Raw genomic sequence first — 19698 nt, 5'->3', positions numbered from 1 at the left:
ACTAATACTAAAACTGGGCCAGTGTGTTATTTATCCCTCCTAGCTATGTTAGGTACACATGAAATGTCAGCCTAAGGACATGGTGTTTAGACCCCAAGCTGGTAAAGTCACTCATATAAGTTCGTGGATGTCTCCGGGCATAAAGGTGAATTCCATCTGACCTCTTACTGGACAACGGGTCTGTGTACTGAAAATGGTGGCGGGCACTCTAAACTCTTATGGTGTAATTTGGTTAAACAAGGTTGTTTGCCAATCAGTTTTAATCATCAGTTATCATGATAAGATTATACATTATTTTTGATCTGATAAGGTAGGAACCTTAGAAGAGATACTTAGGTTTCTATTAAGTTGTAATGCTATTAATTGAATACAAAAAAAAAAAAAATCAATGAATCGGTTGTCGCCCAACGAACGTCGTAATGGAACACCTCTGATTCCTGCGTCAACAGTCTCGCCAAGGAAAAAAGAAGAAATAAACCCCAAACACGTAAGACATTATTCAGGAAAGATTAATTCTATAAGTTTATTGAATTATATGTGATATATATATATATATAATATATATATATATATATATATATATATATATATATATATATATATATAAATATAAATTATATTTAATGCTGCTTACTGTATGTCTGACCATGTTGGGATAAAAAGTCTATTTCAGCTTAGATGAGGTCAAATTCAATTTTTGTATGGAGATTGTTAAGATCTAGTTAATTTCTTTCTTTCTCTCTCCCGTTGGAAGGATATTGCTGTCATTCCACCTTTCGCTGTGTAACGAAGGCATTAGCTAATCTTCATAGCTCCCCTTCATCCCTAGGCCTATCTGCAAATATAATTGTTATACAACTATCCTCCATTCGTCAACGTTGTTTATTCTTGCTGTCCACTCTCAGATTGATTCTTAAAACAGCACTCAATTCCCTTTGCTGTCTCAGAGCTTGGTTTTACAGTCTGAATCAGTGGTTCTTAAACTGGGTGTTGTGATCCCTGAGGGTCATTTGGGTTTATTTGGGGTCACAAAGGGTTAAAGGATTATATCTTAATTTTGTTTATTTCTTTAGCATTGACTCCTACCACAGCAATATCAAAAGAAATTTCCATGACTTGGTTTCTCATTATGTAGGGATAAAAACTTATATTAATGGGAATGGGTCATTTGAAGTGACTGAATTTTGATATTCATTCTAAATTACTACCCTACATAAAGGTAAAAAAAATATATAAAAATCTACACTGATGAGTAGTCTTAAGAGTAGAAGGGTGTTGACCACATTTTATTTGAAGGATAACAATTCACTGATTTTTGCTATCTAAAACTATTGTTTTAATCTTTTCCTTTCAGCTTTATATTGAACTGAAAACTTTTACCAATTTGGAACTTACTAACCACCTGCCACGTGAGCACACATGCTCGGGTGGTGTCGGACCGTTAAGTCCAGGCAATATCCTGAGATGCCTTTGGGGGTTATCGGATAAAAATTAAGAACTACCGGTTTGAATTCTAAAACAATTTGTATCTACTGTCCATATTTCGGCTTTCATTATTATTATTATTATTATTATTATTATTATTATTGGAAAAGTAAATCCACAATGGTGTGACTGTTTAGTTTTGTTATTTAAAATTGAGATTGACAAGGAGGGCCGTGCAGGTCTTGAAAGCTTTCTGCTGTATATTTTAAATAACAAAACTAAACAGTCACACCATTGTGGATTTACCCCCATTATATTGACTCATGTGATTATGAGTTTTCTTTGGATTATTATTATTATTATTATTATTATTATTATTATTATTATTATTATTATTGCTATCCATTTTCTCTGACCTATTCTTTAATTCAAAGCACTGTATGGCCTTTGCTGCCCCAATGCTTTGTAAAGACTAATTATATCTCCAATCAATCTTATTTTCGTAACACATAGGATAATGTATCATTTTCCTTGCCAAATCAGAATGGACGGTGTTCATAGACCCGGATCAACAGAGAGTGCATAAGGTAACAGGGCGTGCAGATCGGCCGAGATTATCAGCCAACGTGGAGCGATTATTGGCATGAGAGACGCTGGAATGAATAGGACAGCCATAGCTAGAACCATGGGGCTAAATGTTAAAACAGTAACCAAATGGTTAAATAGATTTGACGGGAAGGTAAGTGTCGCTACCCGTCCAGAAGTGGGCGACCAAAGTTTTAACTGCTGAAGACGATCAGCGTATTGCCCAAACTGTGATGGAGAGGCCACAGTCATCAGCAGTTGACCTAACTCAAGAACTAAATTTACAATGTAATCCTGAGACAACTAGACGCCATCTTAATGAGCTTGGTTTTCGATGCAGTATCCCAGCTAGAAAAAGCTAAGTCAGGAAAAACAAGACGGGCATAACTGAGATTTGCAAGAAGATACACCCAAGATGTATATGATCAAAATTTTTGAATTCTGTAATATGGACAGACGAGAAATCTTTTCAAACAACGGCCAAAAAATCACACATGCTGGCGACCTTTGAACACAAGATTTGAACTCCAAAACATACAGGAATTGGAAAAGCGGACGCCAGAGTGTGAGCTTCCATGGTTGGATGTGGTCTGGGGACTAGGGGACTTGACCAGGATTAATGGCAACCTGGATGCTAGGCAATATATAGAGATACTCGAAGCAATTATTCCCTCTATTCACGCGCCTTAGCGATTCCTGCTCCAAATCAAATTCATTTTGTTCATGATAAAAGCTCCATCCACACAAGCCACTTAGTCAGGGATTGGTTTCGACAGCATCCAGATATCATTGTCATAGACTGGCCAAGCAAAGGTTGTGACATCAATGTAATTGAAAACGTGTGGGCAATGATGGTCAGGACATGGGATCTACAGGAAGAGCGGACTCGAGAAGCAATAGTTGATCATGCCGTGTCTGAGTGGGAAAATTTAAGGCGTTTGACCCAACTATTGCCAACGTCTAGTAGAATACTCCGTCCCAGAAAGACTTGATACAATTATTCAAGCTAATGGGGGTTGGGGCAGGTATTAATGGATTGGAGATGCTGTAACTTTCATTCAGATATGAATATTGGAATTTAAAATAAATGCTGTTGTAATTTGGTTAGATGGCTATGAATCATCTGTTATCTTTTGTATTTATAACTTATGCCTTGTGATTTATTGTCTTATATTAAAATAAGAATGGCAGTAATGAAATATTCTAATGTTTTTTTCTCTTGAAAATATTCAGTATATTCTGTTTTATTTTATTTATGTTTTATGGTATCTGTAGTAACATTATGATGTCCTGCTAATCATAGTAGTTTTATAAAACTTATTTATTTTGACACTTGTTCTTTTACTGTTAGACGTTGCATTAATATCTTAGATCACCATATCATCTGATTTATTAACGATTATTCTTATATTGTAGGTTTTGATAATAATAAACATATGTTATTTATACAATTCTTTTTTTATTATAATTTGTGTTGTGTGATTTTTACTGTTTTCCCACAAAGAAACGGTATGGAATATATCTTGACTACACGTAGAAAGGCGAGAAAAAGTAACTGGTTAAAGGAGAAAGAAAAGAGGAAAAAGAACGATCGAGTCAAATATATATCTAAATGAAAATGAATATGCAAGTAAATAAATGAATAAATAAATAAACAAATGAATAATTGAATTAATTGATTAATAAAAATATAAGATAACACAATAAACAGTTGAATAACTTACTCGCATAAGTTAACAATTTCTCCAGCAGAATTAGGTAGTTGAACATTTAGACCAGTCTCGCTCTAGCAGACACCTGTCGTCCAGAAAGGAGCGAAATAGGAATCTCTCCCAAATACCCGGACATCCACGAACTTATATGAGTGACTGTACCCCCTTTCATAACTGCACGTGTCGGAAATCTAAAAGTATTGTCATACCTGACCAAGAGGATGGCTTGCAACTTTCCAAATCCAGTGATCTGATATATCTAATTTGTAACTCTTGAGACATCTGGCAGATACAGATTCTATTGAATTATAAAAATGATGCTCTACAAGTTAGAATTTTTGGTAATTAACCAAATTTTGAATGAACTTTGTCAGGAAAATATTTTAAACAATGAAATTAGCTAGTCAAGTGTTGTTAAAATGTAATCATTCAGAAAAGGTTTCCCTGAAATGCAATTTAAAAAATCAAAATAATCTGATATCCATACCAAATATTTTTGCATCTCAATATACCAAATTTTATTCAATGATATGTAATTTGATCTGTCAACTACAAAGCCAATTGCACAATGACTAACAATTCAAAAATATACATCAGTCATTTTGTTCAATGTTTCTCAGCTTTCTATGAGTTTAAAATAGATTTTTTTCATATGTGGGAGAAAGATTAGTGTGAAATCTCAAAAACCAAAAATTAATATCAAAATGTATGAAAATCACAATTTTCTTACACGTAATACACAAAATATGAACTAGATATTTTGGCCATTATACAAGTATGGTTTAAAATTTTGGAAGTAGAAATTTACAGATTTACCAACCAGATCACAAGACGTGTCAAATAACCATTTGCTTATGCAGTCATAAGAATGAACAGCTTCAGTCAGTGGCAACCTTAACCCTACCACACCCTTGGACACCTTGTACATAGTATGAAAAGGGACATTTGAAAGGGACTAACACCTTCAGCAGACAAAAGAAAAGGGGAATATACCTGGGAAAGCACAAGGGTATGAACTTGTCCCATCTCATCAATCAGCTGTCAGCTTAGAAAACTGCTATTAGAATCTGCCTTGAAACAGTAATCAATTGGTTACCTCTGGTAGCTGAGGACATACCTCCTCAAGGCACTGCAATGCCAACTCCAAGGAGTCTTTAAACTTATCTTTTTAATTTTCAATTTACAATCTATCCCAAAGTTCTCTACTTACATACACATACACAGTATATTTATAAGGACTTCTGTGCTTCAACTTACAACCCTTTAATAAGCCAGAGTACAAACTTTCCTTAAACTAGTTCTCACTTATCCTCGCCATTTAAACCATAAAACCTCCCATCTAAAAAATTAGGCCAAGATGAAACTCTCCAATCTCTGCAGAAAAAAATACTCAAAGTCTACTACAAACTTCACAATCCACTTAAGAAATTGAAGAACATAATTTTCTCCATACCCTGATAATCTCAGACAAAATATCTGTGATTACAGACCAAACAAACATTAAGAGTATTTCAAGAATAAGGTTCTATAATGGAAAATGTTTCGAGTTGTTAAGAGTGGTATACTTTGTTGCCACATGAGGATGAAGCAACAAAGGCACCTTTATAATGTACAGTGCAAATATGTTTGTTCAATATTGTCCAGCAAAGATCACAGTGATGCTTCAAAGCTTGCACAGTCTACAGGAAGGCTTCAGCAAAGTATGAACTGAAAATTGCGAAGACTTCAGGAAAGTACAAAGTGCACGATGCAGCTTCAATAATGCAATATAGTATACTTGAAAGTATGAGAGAAGTGAAAGAAGTTTCACAGAGTGCAAAGTTTACAGGGTCACTTCCACAAAAAGTGTTAAATGCCGAAGCTTGCAAACGAGGCCCCCCGTGATGTTCACAAACGAGTAGCTTGCTGAGAATGAAGGGTTAGCAGGCGAGGCAGAAACAATTTATGTACTCGTACTAATTCCAAAAAACCTGTCAACCCTATGAATAAAAAGGATTACTGCTACTTATTTACTTGGTGCTACAAAATGGCAGCTGGGGTTACTTTAGAAAAATCATGAGCAAAGTCAAAACAAAAATAAAGAAATGTATTTACAAAATACATATATTGCCTAAATTTTAGTTTTAAAATTTTAACAGCTTATGAAATTCTGTGCATATAAATTCATTGGGAATTGTATGAAAAATGTTAACATGACCCTAACTTATGATTTTTACCTTAATCTACAGAAAACACTTATTTCAAGACAACACTTATTTCAAGACACTGCTCATTCAGTTCTAATATTTATGGAACCTTTAAATCAAAATGAAGAAAAACTTAAAATGCAACTTCAAAACACTGAAATGACTTCGATTATTTGTTTTGATGTAATAAACTTATAAAATTCCATTTTTGACAACTAATTGAAAATCCACTGTCTCAAAAGCACCAGTAATCATAGTCATTCTTAGTGAAAGTATACATGTAACAAAAATCAAATTAAAATACCTTAAACCTTACTTCCCATCCATTGGTTAAGTATTGCAACTTTAGGTTGTCCACTATCCACTAAATTAACACGATTTCCACCTTTCTTAGAAAGTTTACCCATTAATGAGAACCTTTGATCTATGTGACTTGTCTCATAAAACTACTTAAAATCAATTCAAGAAAAGTATCCTAACAGCTTAGTTGTGCACTAAGACTGAGTTTGCCTCTTACACCAAAACCCTGCAAAAAATCTTACCTAGCAAAAAATATGGGATTCTTCGTGACTTGAAATCTGAACTTTCTTTGCATACTTAAAACCAATTCGTCAACACCAAAACCCTCTTCAGGCAGCACTTTCAAACTGAGTTTAATTCATGTATTTACAATACCATCAGGAACAATACGGTTACTCTTAAAATAGCACACTGGCGCCTCAACTTCACATGCGTCCGAGTTAAAAACAAAAACTCTTAATATACTAAAGAGAAAAATCCAGGAAGGGTGCTAAACAGCAAACATAGAAACAAATGTAACTAAGTCCCTGTCTTACCCTGTTCAGTGACTTTTCACAAAAACTGACCCATCAAGCCTGACTCTTAACTTTCTCCCACTTGGCCAAACAATGAATCTTTTTGTCTGTCTAGTAAAGAACTTGCACTATATTAAACTGCGAGATAATTTGTATGAAATTTTGTAATTTGTAATGTGGATATATCAAATTGCAGCACAAAATGGTAAATACTTCCTAAAATAAACTTAGCACATTAATGAACATGCACACACACACATGCAGTACCTTACACTTAATTATTCCTACATGTTTTGTTGCATTCCTTATTGAACTGAACAGCTTACACCCTCAAAACTAAATATGAAATAATGCTACATTTGAAAGCAAATAAAGAATATGATAGAATTTCACTAAGGGATATTTTGTAGCCTATACTATGCAGTCTCAGCCTTCATTGCTTAATGAACTTCGTTATTTTTCACAAAGCCAGATCAGCGGACAGTCAGGGTAAGTTGAGGTGTTTAGGCTACTAAATCTGGAGCATTCAAGGCTAGCAGTGTCTTGAAATAGGCAGATGTCAGGACAATATTGCTCTAAGATACTCAGCAGTGATAGTTTTTAATTAATATCTTTATGTTTAGCAAGAAGCAACATTTCCTTGAAAACCTTTTTACAAATTTAAGAGATCAATCCGTCAAAATCAAAATTACAGCAAATTCTTTCCGTCAAAAATGGAGAAAAATTCATTGAACATTCTGAAACATTGATTCTATGTAGATTAGATGGTACCTATGTAAATACATTGGTCTGTGATATGCCTCTTTGCACATATCCTAAATGCTGACAATCAAGAACCAGTACTAATATGATACAGTATTATAATATGGCACGACCTGTGAGCCATTAACTCTTACTAAACTTTGTAGTAACAAGCATTAACACACTAAACTTTGTAGTAACAAGCATTAACACACTAAACTTTGTAGTAACAAGCATTAACACACTAAACTTTGTAGTAAAAAGCATTAAAACAAACATTTTGTAGACTAGGAATAAAGGAAGCTTTGAGTACTCAAGCTAGTTCAACAATACCCAAAGACCCATGTAGAGAAAAAGTCAACCATTTTAACATTTGCTTAAGGTACCCTGCTTTAAAACATCAAGACCAAAAAGAAATTTCTAGAAACTGATTTAACTAATCCCCTACAAATTTATACAAGCTCACAATCCCATATCCAAAACCTTCGGGGCCAGATTTTTTTTTCTTCAGATTTCAGAACTAAAGCATATACACTAAAATTTTATTCCATACAAAAATTTTTGTAAAAACTAAAAAATATACAGAATCAAATAAACTGATGTTCATACTCGCGTTTTGTCCCATATGTATGGGACCCTCAAAATTTTGTCATAAAAGCCTGATTTCATCATATCTTGCAAGTTGCATTTTGGGTAGATTACACTGGGCTATGCTTAATGTGCAAGTTTCATTTCAATAAATTGTGCAAGGCTAGGCCTCCTATGGCTGTCTTAATTTTGTTAAATTCCACTGATAATGATTATTACATCTAAGCTTTTGATGATGTTAAAAGCTTAGCTCATGTTTTATAGGTTAAAGGCAAATAGTCATACATTCAACCAGGCCTACCAAACTTGTGGTTTGTCTAACAATTCATTACTATTTCTTGTAATTAACAACTACTTACTGTATCATACAAAATACTATCAAACGAGAAACCAAATTAAAAAACAGCTGTCTGCTGCAAGTTCATTAAAAGTTGCATTACAGTTGTCAACTTAACATTTGTTAATTCTCAATGGCAATCTACTTAAAATTAATTTTTACTAACTTTACACAATGGAAGGTGGTTTTAGGAAGTATACCACCTTATTTAAACAGCATACTGTGGCTGAAGAAACAAATGTGCATGTAGCATAACGTTTTGGAATGGGGAAAAACTTCAAACCTGGCAAAATCACACCTTTACTGCATTTAGAATTTCCTAAATTAATTTGTATTTTTAAACCTAACTTGGTTAATTTACAAGAAAAGTCCCTCTCCAAGTTATGTTTCATCTAGCACCTAGGCAATGAGTGTCCGTAATAGTCAGCTGATGATTTTGAGAACAAACATTACCAGAATCCAAATGGCACATGATCACACTTGTTCATATTACTGTAGTATTTAATACAACAAAATCTTAATACAAAGAATATACTGTACTGTATTTGGATACAGTAAGCAAAAAAGGGAAAATTATTTTAATCATAGCCGTACTATTCGACTTTAGCAAAAGGATACTTCTCTCCAAAAAAAAATCAGTTTTTAGAATTTCACATACGGGATTGTACACTTGTAGGTGGTATGACCTGCACAAGAATTTAGGTTAAGAAGAATAACCTATTATTAAACTCCTTAAAAAACAGGGAACATACCTCAGAACTTGACTGTCCAACACTTAATACTCTGGACTACCTGATATTAGCATTAGTCAACATGCATCCAAGACTACCTACCAGTTTAGATTAATCTAAGAATTTTATGAAAATTGCTCAGTACAATAACCTGATACAAACTGTGGCCCCTGATGGTTTAGATATTAAAACTGATAAAATAATTACCTTGAGACTTACTAGACACCTGATGTCTCATACTAACAAAATTTAGGTAAAACAATGTAACCTCATACATTCTAATTCACCTAATGGGCGATATTAAGAATAAAATGATAAACTAAATGTCTTAAATTATACTGACCTACCCCAAAACAAAAACCAACACCTTGAAAATTTATCCTGAAACATTCACGATTTACATGCCGTTATCAAGCTTACACCAGAAATTCAAATAACAGTCCTTGAACTATAACAAACTACCCACCTGATATTTAAATGTTTTCACTCACTACCTTTAGTAATATTTACACTGATAAAAACGGTACAGTACTGAAGAAGGTTGTTGCTGCAGTACCTTGTATGTTTTCTCTGGAACTTTAATATTCCACTTGCCCGTTGTATTAGTTCTGTAAAAAAAGGAATTAGTTAATTACATCACACGAACTTAAACGCCCATACTTACAAAATATTGTGCAAAGGACATCATAAGCTATAAACAGGCCCCAAGAATACTATACCTATGTCCCAATTACTAAGGCTTGGATGCTCAAATACTCTTGGCTCTAAGTTGAGCAGTTCATATAAACTTTTGACCAATGCAAATTCTACTGAACACTGGCAGGTTCTTCTAAGAGTTTATTTGAATCAGCAAAATATAAACACTGCATCAGAGTTATTACTTTTATAGCCATTTTGACCTGGCTGTAGTCTGTGAAAGACTTGATCAATTTTTTACATTTGGCAATATTTATTAGCACCAACAACAAACCATATCTTGTCAACCTCAAAAAATTCAAGTACTCCTTGACTGGCTCAATCATTTTCAGAATAGTAGTTAACTACTTGCACTTGAACTGATCAAATACTAAACCCTTCAAGTCTGAAAGAAAAAAATTACTCTCAGATAGTATGAAGATTCACATTATGCTTTCGCTGATTTTAGTCAGCCCCGTAAAAAATTTCCAATTGCACCACTCAGGTTTTGGGTAAAATTTGCCTCAAATCTTCAATCGTGGCTCCATTTACTGTAAACAGCTGTATCTAGTACCCACAGCATTTTTCTAAAAGCCTCATTTCTTTTTATTAAACACTTACCTTCGTTACAGAGGTTCAAAACTTCTTAGGATTTTATTCAAAATTTGTAAATCAATTTCTTCAAGAACTTCTAAGCTTTAGATCCCCTGAAAGGATAAAAGTTAATTACATCACAGAAAATAGTGTCATCTAGCTTACAATACATCAAAATACAGACATCAGATACAACCATCTCACATGCATTATACCGTATACTGTATAAACATTCACTCTGACTAACAGTAACTGGTAAGGATATAGAAGTTTGGTCTTTAATGCACCTTCCTGAAAATCTATAGTAACTGGTTAATGAATGCCTCACCTGACGCCAGGTAGGATCAAGTTTGATCCAACTGGGGAGAAACACATGACAGCTGTTTCCTGAAAAATCCACTGTCATTGACCTAAGCAATATAGATAAAACAGAATAGGAAATTTAGGCCAAAGGCCAAGTGCTGGTACCTATGAGGTCATTCAGCGCTGAAAATGAAATTGACTAAAGATTTAAAAGGTGTAAGGGGAAAACCTTGCAGGTGCACTATGAATCAAATGTTATGAGAGAGTGGAAAGTAAGTGGACTGATTATGAATAGAGGTACAGTAATAAGAATGAATGGGGTTGCAGCTCGGGGCCAAATGGACATTGCAAAGATCTGTAAAAGTAATGCCTGCACTAAGCACCCCCAACCTCTATGTGGCTAAACAATATTCTGCATAGCATACCAGAATCAGTCAATTGCAGTAAACTTCAAGGACTAGTGCCCTCATCCAAACACGACTTGTGAACCAAAAAACTCCTGCAGTCAAACCCTATAACAGTGTTGAAAAAAATTACTGCCACTTTGGCCTAGCTGTAACCTTTCCAAACCTTTCACTTTCCAAATTCCGCTGGAATCTAATTCAAACCTCAAATAAAACTTCACACTTACATGACCAAATTTCCTTTTCTATAGCACTGATGCAATGGAGAATGTTTTCCCTGTACTAGCAGACTCTCCAGTGAATACAATTCTAAGAGGTATTAGAAATTACAGACAATCTAACCATTTCAATTACTTAACTTCAGTCTCCATATAAAAACAAAAGCACTCATTTGTACCATCACAAATATTTCCATCACCACCATCAAGGTTAATACATTTCTCAAAACTAATTTTCTCCCAATATTTCCGACATACTTTTGTAATGCATTTACCAAATAATTTTCAAGTTCATTAAAACACCAGTATCATTACAAATTTCAATTCTTATCTGTCAGGTTGACCGATTATGAAATTTAGGTCTTGAAGACCAAGCGCTGGAACCCATCAGGATTATTCAGCGCCATAATGAAGGCGAGATATATAAATGATATACATCCCAGATCCTGCCCCACCCTCCTTCGGGATCTAGGTTTTATCAAGACTGTTTGCATAACCAGTGCAGTCCACAGCTGCAGGAAAACCATCAAATAAGTGAGCAAAAGGCTTTACTGGGAGCAAAACTACGATAGGATATCTTTAGCAGTTTAAGAGGACAAATCATCTGTAACTGAAATTTTTAATTCATCAAATGCAAGATATCTTGCACCTTCAAATACCTTCAATTGTCCAATAAAATCTTTAATAGCCAGTATGCCTCAAGACTAAGTACACCACACATATTAGGAGTGACTGGACATTCACCCATCAGGAATGAAGGCCAGAGCTGATGCCTATTCTTTCCCTTCTCTGATTATTCTCTCTCTCACCTGTCCTTAAACCTACACTCCTACATGCATATTTTAACCATTGAAATTTAAAATTTTCAGACAATTCTGAACATACTATTTAAAGCTTATCATCAATCTTGAACATGAAATTGATTCACTCCCATATACAGTACAGAGATACTTTAAAGTACACGTCGACAGATTACACAATTGCAATTTTATTACTGCACAACTAGTAATTTAAGGCATTCAAGACTACTGTAGTGAGGATAGCAAAGTATACCACATAAACACCCTTCTATTAACAATCAACCTTTTTTCTGATACCATAAATGGGATTCTTCTCTCAGATTTAGGACAACTGTGATCAAGATGTCGGTTTCATCAATGCTGTTGAAATGAATCGCAATTATTGTTCCAAAACAACTATTAATTCTACTGACAAGGAAACATACTAACTTCACCCTTCCTAAGGGAGGTACTCCTCTTATATTTGATGCTCTACTGGGTTCATCAACTGAATTGAGAGGAAAATGTGATAATCCTCAGGTTATTGAAGAGCAAATGCACGAATCCTCATTTTAAAATTTAACATTTAGGTAGTTCCTCTCTGCTATACACAACCCACAAGGTGGAACTGGGAGACAAACCCCACAGCTGCAGTTTGAGAGGGGTTGGACAGCCAGTTTGAAGTACGTGGTGGGAATGGAAGTGAAGTTGAATGCTAAAAACGCCTACCAGTGAACCATTTGAAGTACACTGACAGTGCTACCAACCTGCAGGAAAATTATCCATTTAAAAATATTTAAAATTACATTTCTCCCAAAACCAACTTTCAACTATCACAAATGTTTTTATATTACCATTATTTTTTGACAAAAATCCTTTCACTCCTCAAAAAACTTGCTAGTTTCTAAGGAGCCTTACTTTAAATTTCACATAAGCAACCTTACCATCACATGGTACTCTGAAGTTACATTTCATAAATTCTTGTCTGAAATAAAATGAGGTCCTTTAGTACCAAAGATCACAGGCACTTCAAAATATTTTCAAGATCTGGATGCTACATTAATTACAAGACCTTTAATTGACAGTAAAGAGGACTGAAAGGTGTAACTGGAGGAAAACATCGCAGTTGCACTATGAATCAACTGTTAAGAGAGGGTGGAAAGAATGATGGAAGAGAATAAAAATTTAAGTACAGTTTAAAACAAAAAAAGGGGGTTGCAGCTAGGGGCTGTAAGGATGCTGCAAAGAACCTTATGTAATGCCTAATGTGCACTGCATAAGGTGGACCGACAGCACTACTCCCCTACAGGGGGAATCCTGTATTTTCCATAGGACTGTTAATACCCGGGGTTCCAAGCCATCAATCTGCCACATTGCTCAATGATGTGACAAGCATCCTCGTACTTGTGGCAGTGGAGGAAGGGGATCGCAGCCTTCAGTAGCCCCCCTTCCTTCTTAAGGTTACAGACCAGGCTACTAGTCTGGGTTTAGGAGAATGTTTCCTCGAAACCCGACACTGTAGAATTGGACTCTCCCAACAACTTGGCAATTTGTCTCTTCACTCTCAAAAAGGTCCAAATGAAGAGGCCCACAACAATTCTCAGAGGAAACCCATCTGGAGAAATCAGTCTTAACCATGTCCTTCCTCACGAACTGAGCAGCCTAAGGGGGCTAGTGAACCACTAAGTCTTATTACGCTGCAAACTCCAGTGATATTCTAGCAAGGAATGGGAAAAATCACGTGAAAATGCTGATCCAGCTTGGCCCCTAGGGGCTCTAGAGGAAGGGAGGTGTCCAGACCCATAATATCCCCAAGGGCATAAGCTGGTTCCTCTCCTTCAAAAGTTAAGACATGCCTTGCTTTCTCTCTCTGGGTTGTTCTTGATCTTGTGGTGTTCTGTCAATTTTCTGGAGGGTCCAACAAGACCCAACAATGTCAAGATCCTAACAGCATTCAGATCTAGAGTCTGTCAACCGAAACTACTTCCTATGCTCAGTAGTGGCTAAGCAAGTACAAGGTGCAGACTGGTAATAGCACAAGAAACCAAGCAGCTCAGAGGAGATCTATTCCTAGGGCAAAAGTGCTTAGTACATGCACGCATCGAGAAAAAAGGGATGTAGCAAAACTCAGGGGGAAGAACATACCCCTTTACATTTGCTTGCATGGTATGAAGACCTCTTACACTGTATAACCAGGTCGTGTATGCTCCTATCTCCCCCCCCTTGGATACAAGCAGGGAGGAGCTGTCCCAAGCAACCAAATGCACTCCGTCTGAGCATGTGAAGAATGAGGGGGACATACTAGCTTAGCCAAGTCATCCTGAAAGACACCACATGGAAGTTGGGCATCGGCCCCAGTGCCAGCACTGTCCTCCAAAGAGGGGAAGAGGTGGCAGGGCTCCTTAAACCCTTGAGCACTAACCCCTATAAGGAGGAAGCAGCAGGACTGAAATGGAGGGAGAGATGAAGAAATCAGATGGAATCACGAGTTACTGGGGGGTGTACTCCCCCCCACCCTGAGGAGGACGGCAAATGCCTTTTGTCTGTATTCTTCCTACCAAGCTTCTCACACTGCACAAGCCCAGCCGGCATTCCCTCCGCCAGGGGTAGACATGGGTACTGTTAAAGGTGCTTTGCTTGTCCTTAGAGAATGCTCCCCATCCTGTGTTTACACTAGGCAAGAATGTTTTCTAGTTCTTAAAGTCACAACTATAAGCACACATACTGTATACTTGTCTAAACCTTTCTTATCTGATGACTACAGGGTGTGTGTAATTATTGTAACAGGGATATGTTGTAAAATTATTGAGTTTCCCCTTTTACCTGTGATAGCCCCGTCCCTTGTGTCTTGTCATTTTTAACCCCCTTTTTTTTGTTTTATTTACCATTCCACTGTTGAAACTGTAATTTATTGTATTTATTGATTTATGTGCCTTGCCTGTAGCATGACAGATTTCTTAATGTAAACTGGGATTCGTAAAGGAACCATGGGATCTACCCAGTCCAGTGTTTTTTTTTGTTTTGTACTGGAGAAGAATAAAACAAGGAAAGAAATGTGGCGGTTTTTCTGAATCACCCTGAGAGTAAAAGGATAAAAGGGTGATTTTGTCACACACAGAAGCCTCACTAAAGTAAACAAAGAATAAAGCAAAATTTACAGGTTCAAAGGGTATAAACACAGAAAAGGCTCAATAAGACATCCACTCGTCACAGTGGCCGAAGGAGTCGCTAATGGCAAAAAGTACGGTTCCTCCTTCACTCAAACCCTATCACCACTAGTTAATGACCTTGTTACCATGTTCAACGTTCAAGCATGAGCCAATGATACCTGCATAAAAAAGATAATGGTCTGTACTTCTGTAGGAACAAATTACAATCTGGAAAACTAAGGTCTCCAAGTCAAGTACCTGTCAGGTCCAGGGATTACACAGATGGATGCAACCTATGTCAGTAGCGGTGCCGCATGCTACAGTTACATTAAAGGAGCCGAAATCCTTTAATATGTACCACCGCCAGGTTTCCACATGCAGAAGCCACCGACCGGGAAACAAGAAATGATGCTTAGGGCTTTCAGTGAAAAAATTAATACAACGAAGAACTAATAGTTTTAACCTGTCAAGTATACAAATTCATTTCATACCTCCCTGGGGACCACCACTACTGACTGGGATACTGATTATAAACATCCACGTAGTTAAAAGAGTGTGTCAAATTCCTATTAGCATAATATTAAAATGTACCATACCTGAACACACCCACACACTTACTCCACCTGAAAAATAAAAATACGTGTGTTATCAGTACAAAAAATGACTTTGAAAATCAGGCAAATTTAAATGAGTTAAAGGTCCTCATAAATAAAATATGAAGTCTTGACAAACGCCACCTTTTTAGACTTCAAAGACCTAACCTATATTGTACCTACATTTCATATTAGCCTTTGGTATACCATTAACATTTTATTTCAAGGATTTAGTCAAAATCCACATGAGCAGCCCCAAAGACAACGTAACACTAATAAGCTAAATGGTTTTTAACAATTGCTGACACCTAAAAAGAGCAATGATGTGTTGCAATTATAACTGACAAATTATGGCGTGATAAAATTTCAAACTTTAATTTCAATTTTGTTAAAATTTATTCCCTACTTGAAACAAAAGATTTTTGTTCACTATTTTCTTGATCAGTAGCTTACAAAGCCATAGCAGAAATACTGGAATACTCATTAAGGACCAAGTATGTCCCACACATCTAAGCAATAATAGATCCTAGCAGTGTTTCACCTTAAGGTGAAAGCCTAAGACACTCCGCTATGATGTCAGGATAAGCTAATCCACAATATAGGCCTACCTAACCTCACCCATGAACACAACCTACGGGCTGTTGGCACAAGTTACCTTAACAGTATGCCATTTGTAGTGTTTAAAATGCAATCATTATACACCTAATTTCCAAAACCATAAATTTTACATATTACAACTCAACATTCATGCGATCATTATAACGAGTACATCAAGAGTTACATTACCTAACCAGTTCTGTCTACATCATCATGGCACTGTGTATTAAACTCGCCTAACCAAAATCTTAAGACAGTCTTTCCTATGATTATGACCAAATACTTAAAATTAAACTAATATGAATCCAGCACTCACAATCCAACTTCAGCCAATTTCAAATTTCACCACTGATGTGTCAAAGACAATTCACTTCCAATTCTTTTGCAATGGTATAAAAGCCCATATAAGCCCTCATACAAAACCACAGGCCTACTCCTGTCATTATGCTGAATTCATGTTTGCCAAACTAAGGGCGAAAAAGATCGGACAATTTTATATAATATTGACAAATTTTAACATCTTACACCTCAAAGGTCTGCCTACGAAGAGTTCAGGACAATTAGGTCGTATTATTTTTGGCTGTGAACCTGTCAGGCTGTCAAAACTTTAAGCGGCAAGACATGGGACGCCGTGTTTAGTCCTAGCCCCTAGGGGATCAAAGTATTATATACATCCATTTCGGCCTAAATGACTTAGAGCAAAACAACCAGGACCCTTTTGGGACACCATTAATCATTTTAATGGTATTACAGCAAAGATCCACAAAACTGCTTCAAAGCACCTAAATTTACAAAGCACAGTCTTCAAGGTCATCCATATCGACAAAGTGCAGCTTCAAACAGAAGCCAATAGTTTAAAGGATCATAAATTATTCGAGGTCTGATAACACTTTAAACTTTGGCTTAATTCGAGTTTTGGTGAAGTTAATTCATTACTTGAAACTGCAAACTTGGCCTAAAATACCATCAGACTGACAAAATACTGGCGGTGCATTTGTCTGTTGTTGGCCAAATGGAATATCCCTTCGCCGTGTTTAGTACTGGCCCGGGGGATGGGGTTACCCATATGTTAACAAGTTATTGCACTTGCCGGACGGGATATGAACCATTCGAAACAGACATATACCCGTGCTCTCTCGTGAAGATGGCGTATGGAAACCCCTTGTTGGACGGACTTCAGGGGTTAATTACATTTGTTAAGGCCATTTGTCCAAACAAAAATTGGCCTGTAAATCCATACCCTCCATAGCTAACCAAAAAACTGTAGAAAAGTCAAAAATACCAACATAACGCTGCCCTGGGAGCTACTACTTAGTTCTACCACCTTGGGTACTAGGCTAGTCTGAAGTAGGACTAGGCTCCAGTTAATTATTGACTACCTACCCTTACCCCTCAATAATTATAATTAAGGGCATGTTAACATCCAGCCTGATATAAGATAATTACTGATATGGAGAAGCACTGAACACAAAACCTACCAAAGGGTCATAAACTAATGGTTCAATGGACAAAAATTTTAAAAGCGAATTTTTACATTAATATCCATAATTCACCAACACCAAAAAAACTGTTTAGTTGCAAAGTCAAGTTATTCCCGCCAATTACTGACCGAGACAGATTACTGCCTTTTTCAGTTCTACTCCCTTGCCATGTGAGGCTAGTCTGAAGTAAGTACTGGGCTAGTTAGGTAAGATCCCCTTACCCAGGACCTGGCATTATAATCAATTTTGTCTTGTGTATCATCCAACCTGATCCTGGTAATTACTGATATGGAAAACACTGCACAGCTAAACCTAAAAAGGGTCATAAACTAATGGTTCAATGGACAAAAATTTTAAAATGGCAATTGACGTTTTTCTGTATCACCCGCTTCACACTAACAATTTTAATAAAACTATTTTAGTTGCCGGCTGTAACTAATTCTGCCAATTGAACTGACCGAAGACAGATTACTGCCTTTTTGGGGTGCCCCCTAACCATGGGAGGTCTAAGCCAGCATTCTAGGTAAGATCCCCACCCTCCACCTGGCATTAGAGGAAAATTGTTTTGTCTTAGTAAAACCTGTCCTAAAAATGGCAAATAACGCCGCCCTGAAGTAAAGTGTTTACTGGTAATTCAAGTCGTGTAGTCTTCAAAGGTTAATCACAAAGTTTAGTTAAACCGGGGTGTATCAAAATATTACTTTTAAATTTTGTAAAGCAAGTAAAATAACAAAAACGCCATGCTTTAGTATAACTGGTATTAGTCGACTTAATGCATTACCTGAAGCCTTACCAATATTAACAGCCCTTGATATAGGAATAAAAATGAACGATGGTAAATAGGGTCGATCTCATTACTGTTAATTTTGACAGGTTCCTAATTTAACATGCTTTTTTAGTATAACTGGTATTAGGGGTTAATGTATAGCCTAGGCCTAGAATATTAACCTAATTAATTATTAGCCTATTCAACATTTCAGTTATGACGGACGTTGAATTGAAAGTTGACAGCCTATATAGGATTACTTTAAATGGGTTGATCAACGAATGAAATATATTGTAGTAAATTTAAAATTATGATTTACGAAATTTCCAATGTTTTACATTAAAAAATCTTATCAATTCCACAAAATACTAAATTCTATAAATGTTGTATTGACCTCCAATCTTATTACCTATCTCTCAAGGTCTTTTTACTTCTATGCAATGGACTGTGGTTGCAATAAACAATAAATGATGGCTTCAAACTCCTAAAACTAAAAGTACAAACGCCTCCCCCTACAGAACTCCACCTTTAGGACAAGATCAGTTTGGTCCCATATCGGAAAACATCGGCGACATCACTACTGAAATTAACACATAGCCAGAATAATTTAAAACAGAAATAAACCAACATATGAACGCCATCATTAAAACAGCAACATACCTTAGTGACGACGAAATTCAAGCCGGTTAAAGAGACAATACCTCGGTACAAGTTCACAGGTCCACCATCTTTGTCAATCTTCTGTCAAGACTCTCAAGATTCTTCCCCTCCACTACCAACTCTAAATCCAAGGACTCTAAAAACAGGCTTTCATTTACCTCTCAGCCAATCAGAGGCCTCCAATGACAACCTTTGAGTACCTTTCCAAGTGTCAGCCAATCACAACACGCCATAATATATTATTTAAAGTTATCATTGACTGAGACCTTATGTAGAAATGAGTGTTAATACATTTGTTCAGAAACTCATATGGAGTTACTATTTTATGGCTGTGAAAATTTATATAACAAACAAGAAAG

General features: G+C 36.1%; 1 long non-coding RNA gene across 1 annotated transcript; it reads right to left on the bottom strand.

The window, feature by feature from the left end:
* Positions 1 to 8341: 8341 nt before the first annotated feature.
* On the bottom strand, positions 8342 to 19436 carry LOC136856099 (uncharacterized). The gene is made up of 4 exons (XR_010858233.1): positions 19340 to 19436; positions 15839 to 15865; positions 10417 to 10502; positions 8342 to 9728 (listed from the first exon to the last, which is right to left on the bottom strand). It is a non-coding gene; the product is annotated as an uncharacterized lncRNA (long non-coding RNA).
* Positions 19437 to 19698: the final 262 nt, after the last annotated feature.

The sequence above is a fragment of the Macrobrachium rosenbergii genome, chromosome 34 (assembly GCF_040412425.1).
Source record: "Macrobrachium rosenbergii isolate ZJJX-2024 chromosome 34, ASM4041242v1, whole genome shotgun sequence".
NCBI classification, from domain to species: Eukaryota; Metazoa; Arthropoda; class Malacostraca; order Decapoda; family Palaemonidae; genus Macrobrachium; species Macrobrachium rosenbergii.
The sequence above is the reverse complement of the archived record's forward strand: the minus strand, read 5'-3'. Positions and strand labels throughout refer to the sequence as shown.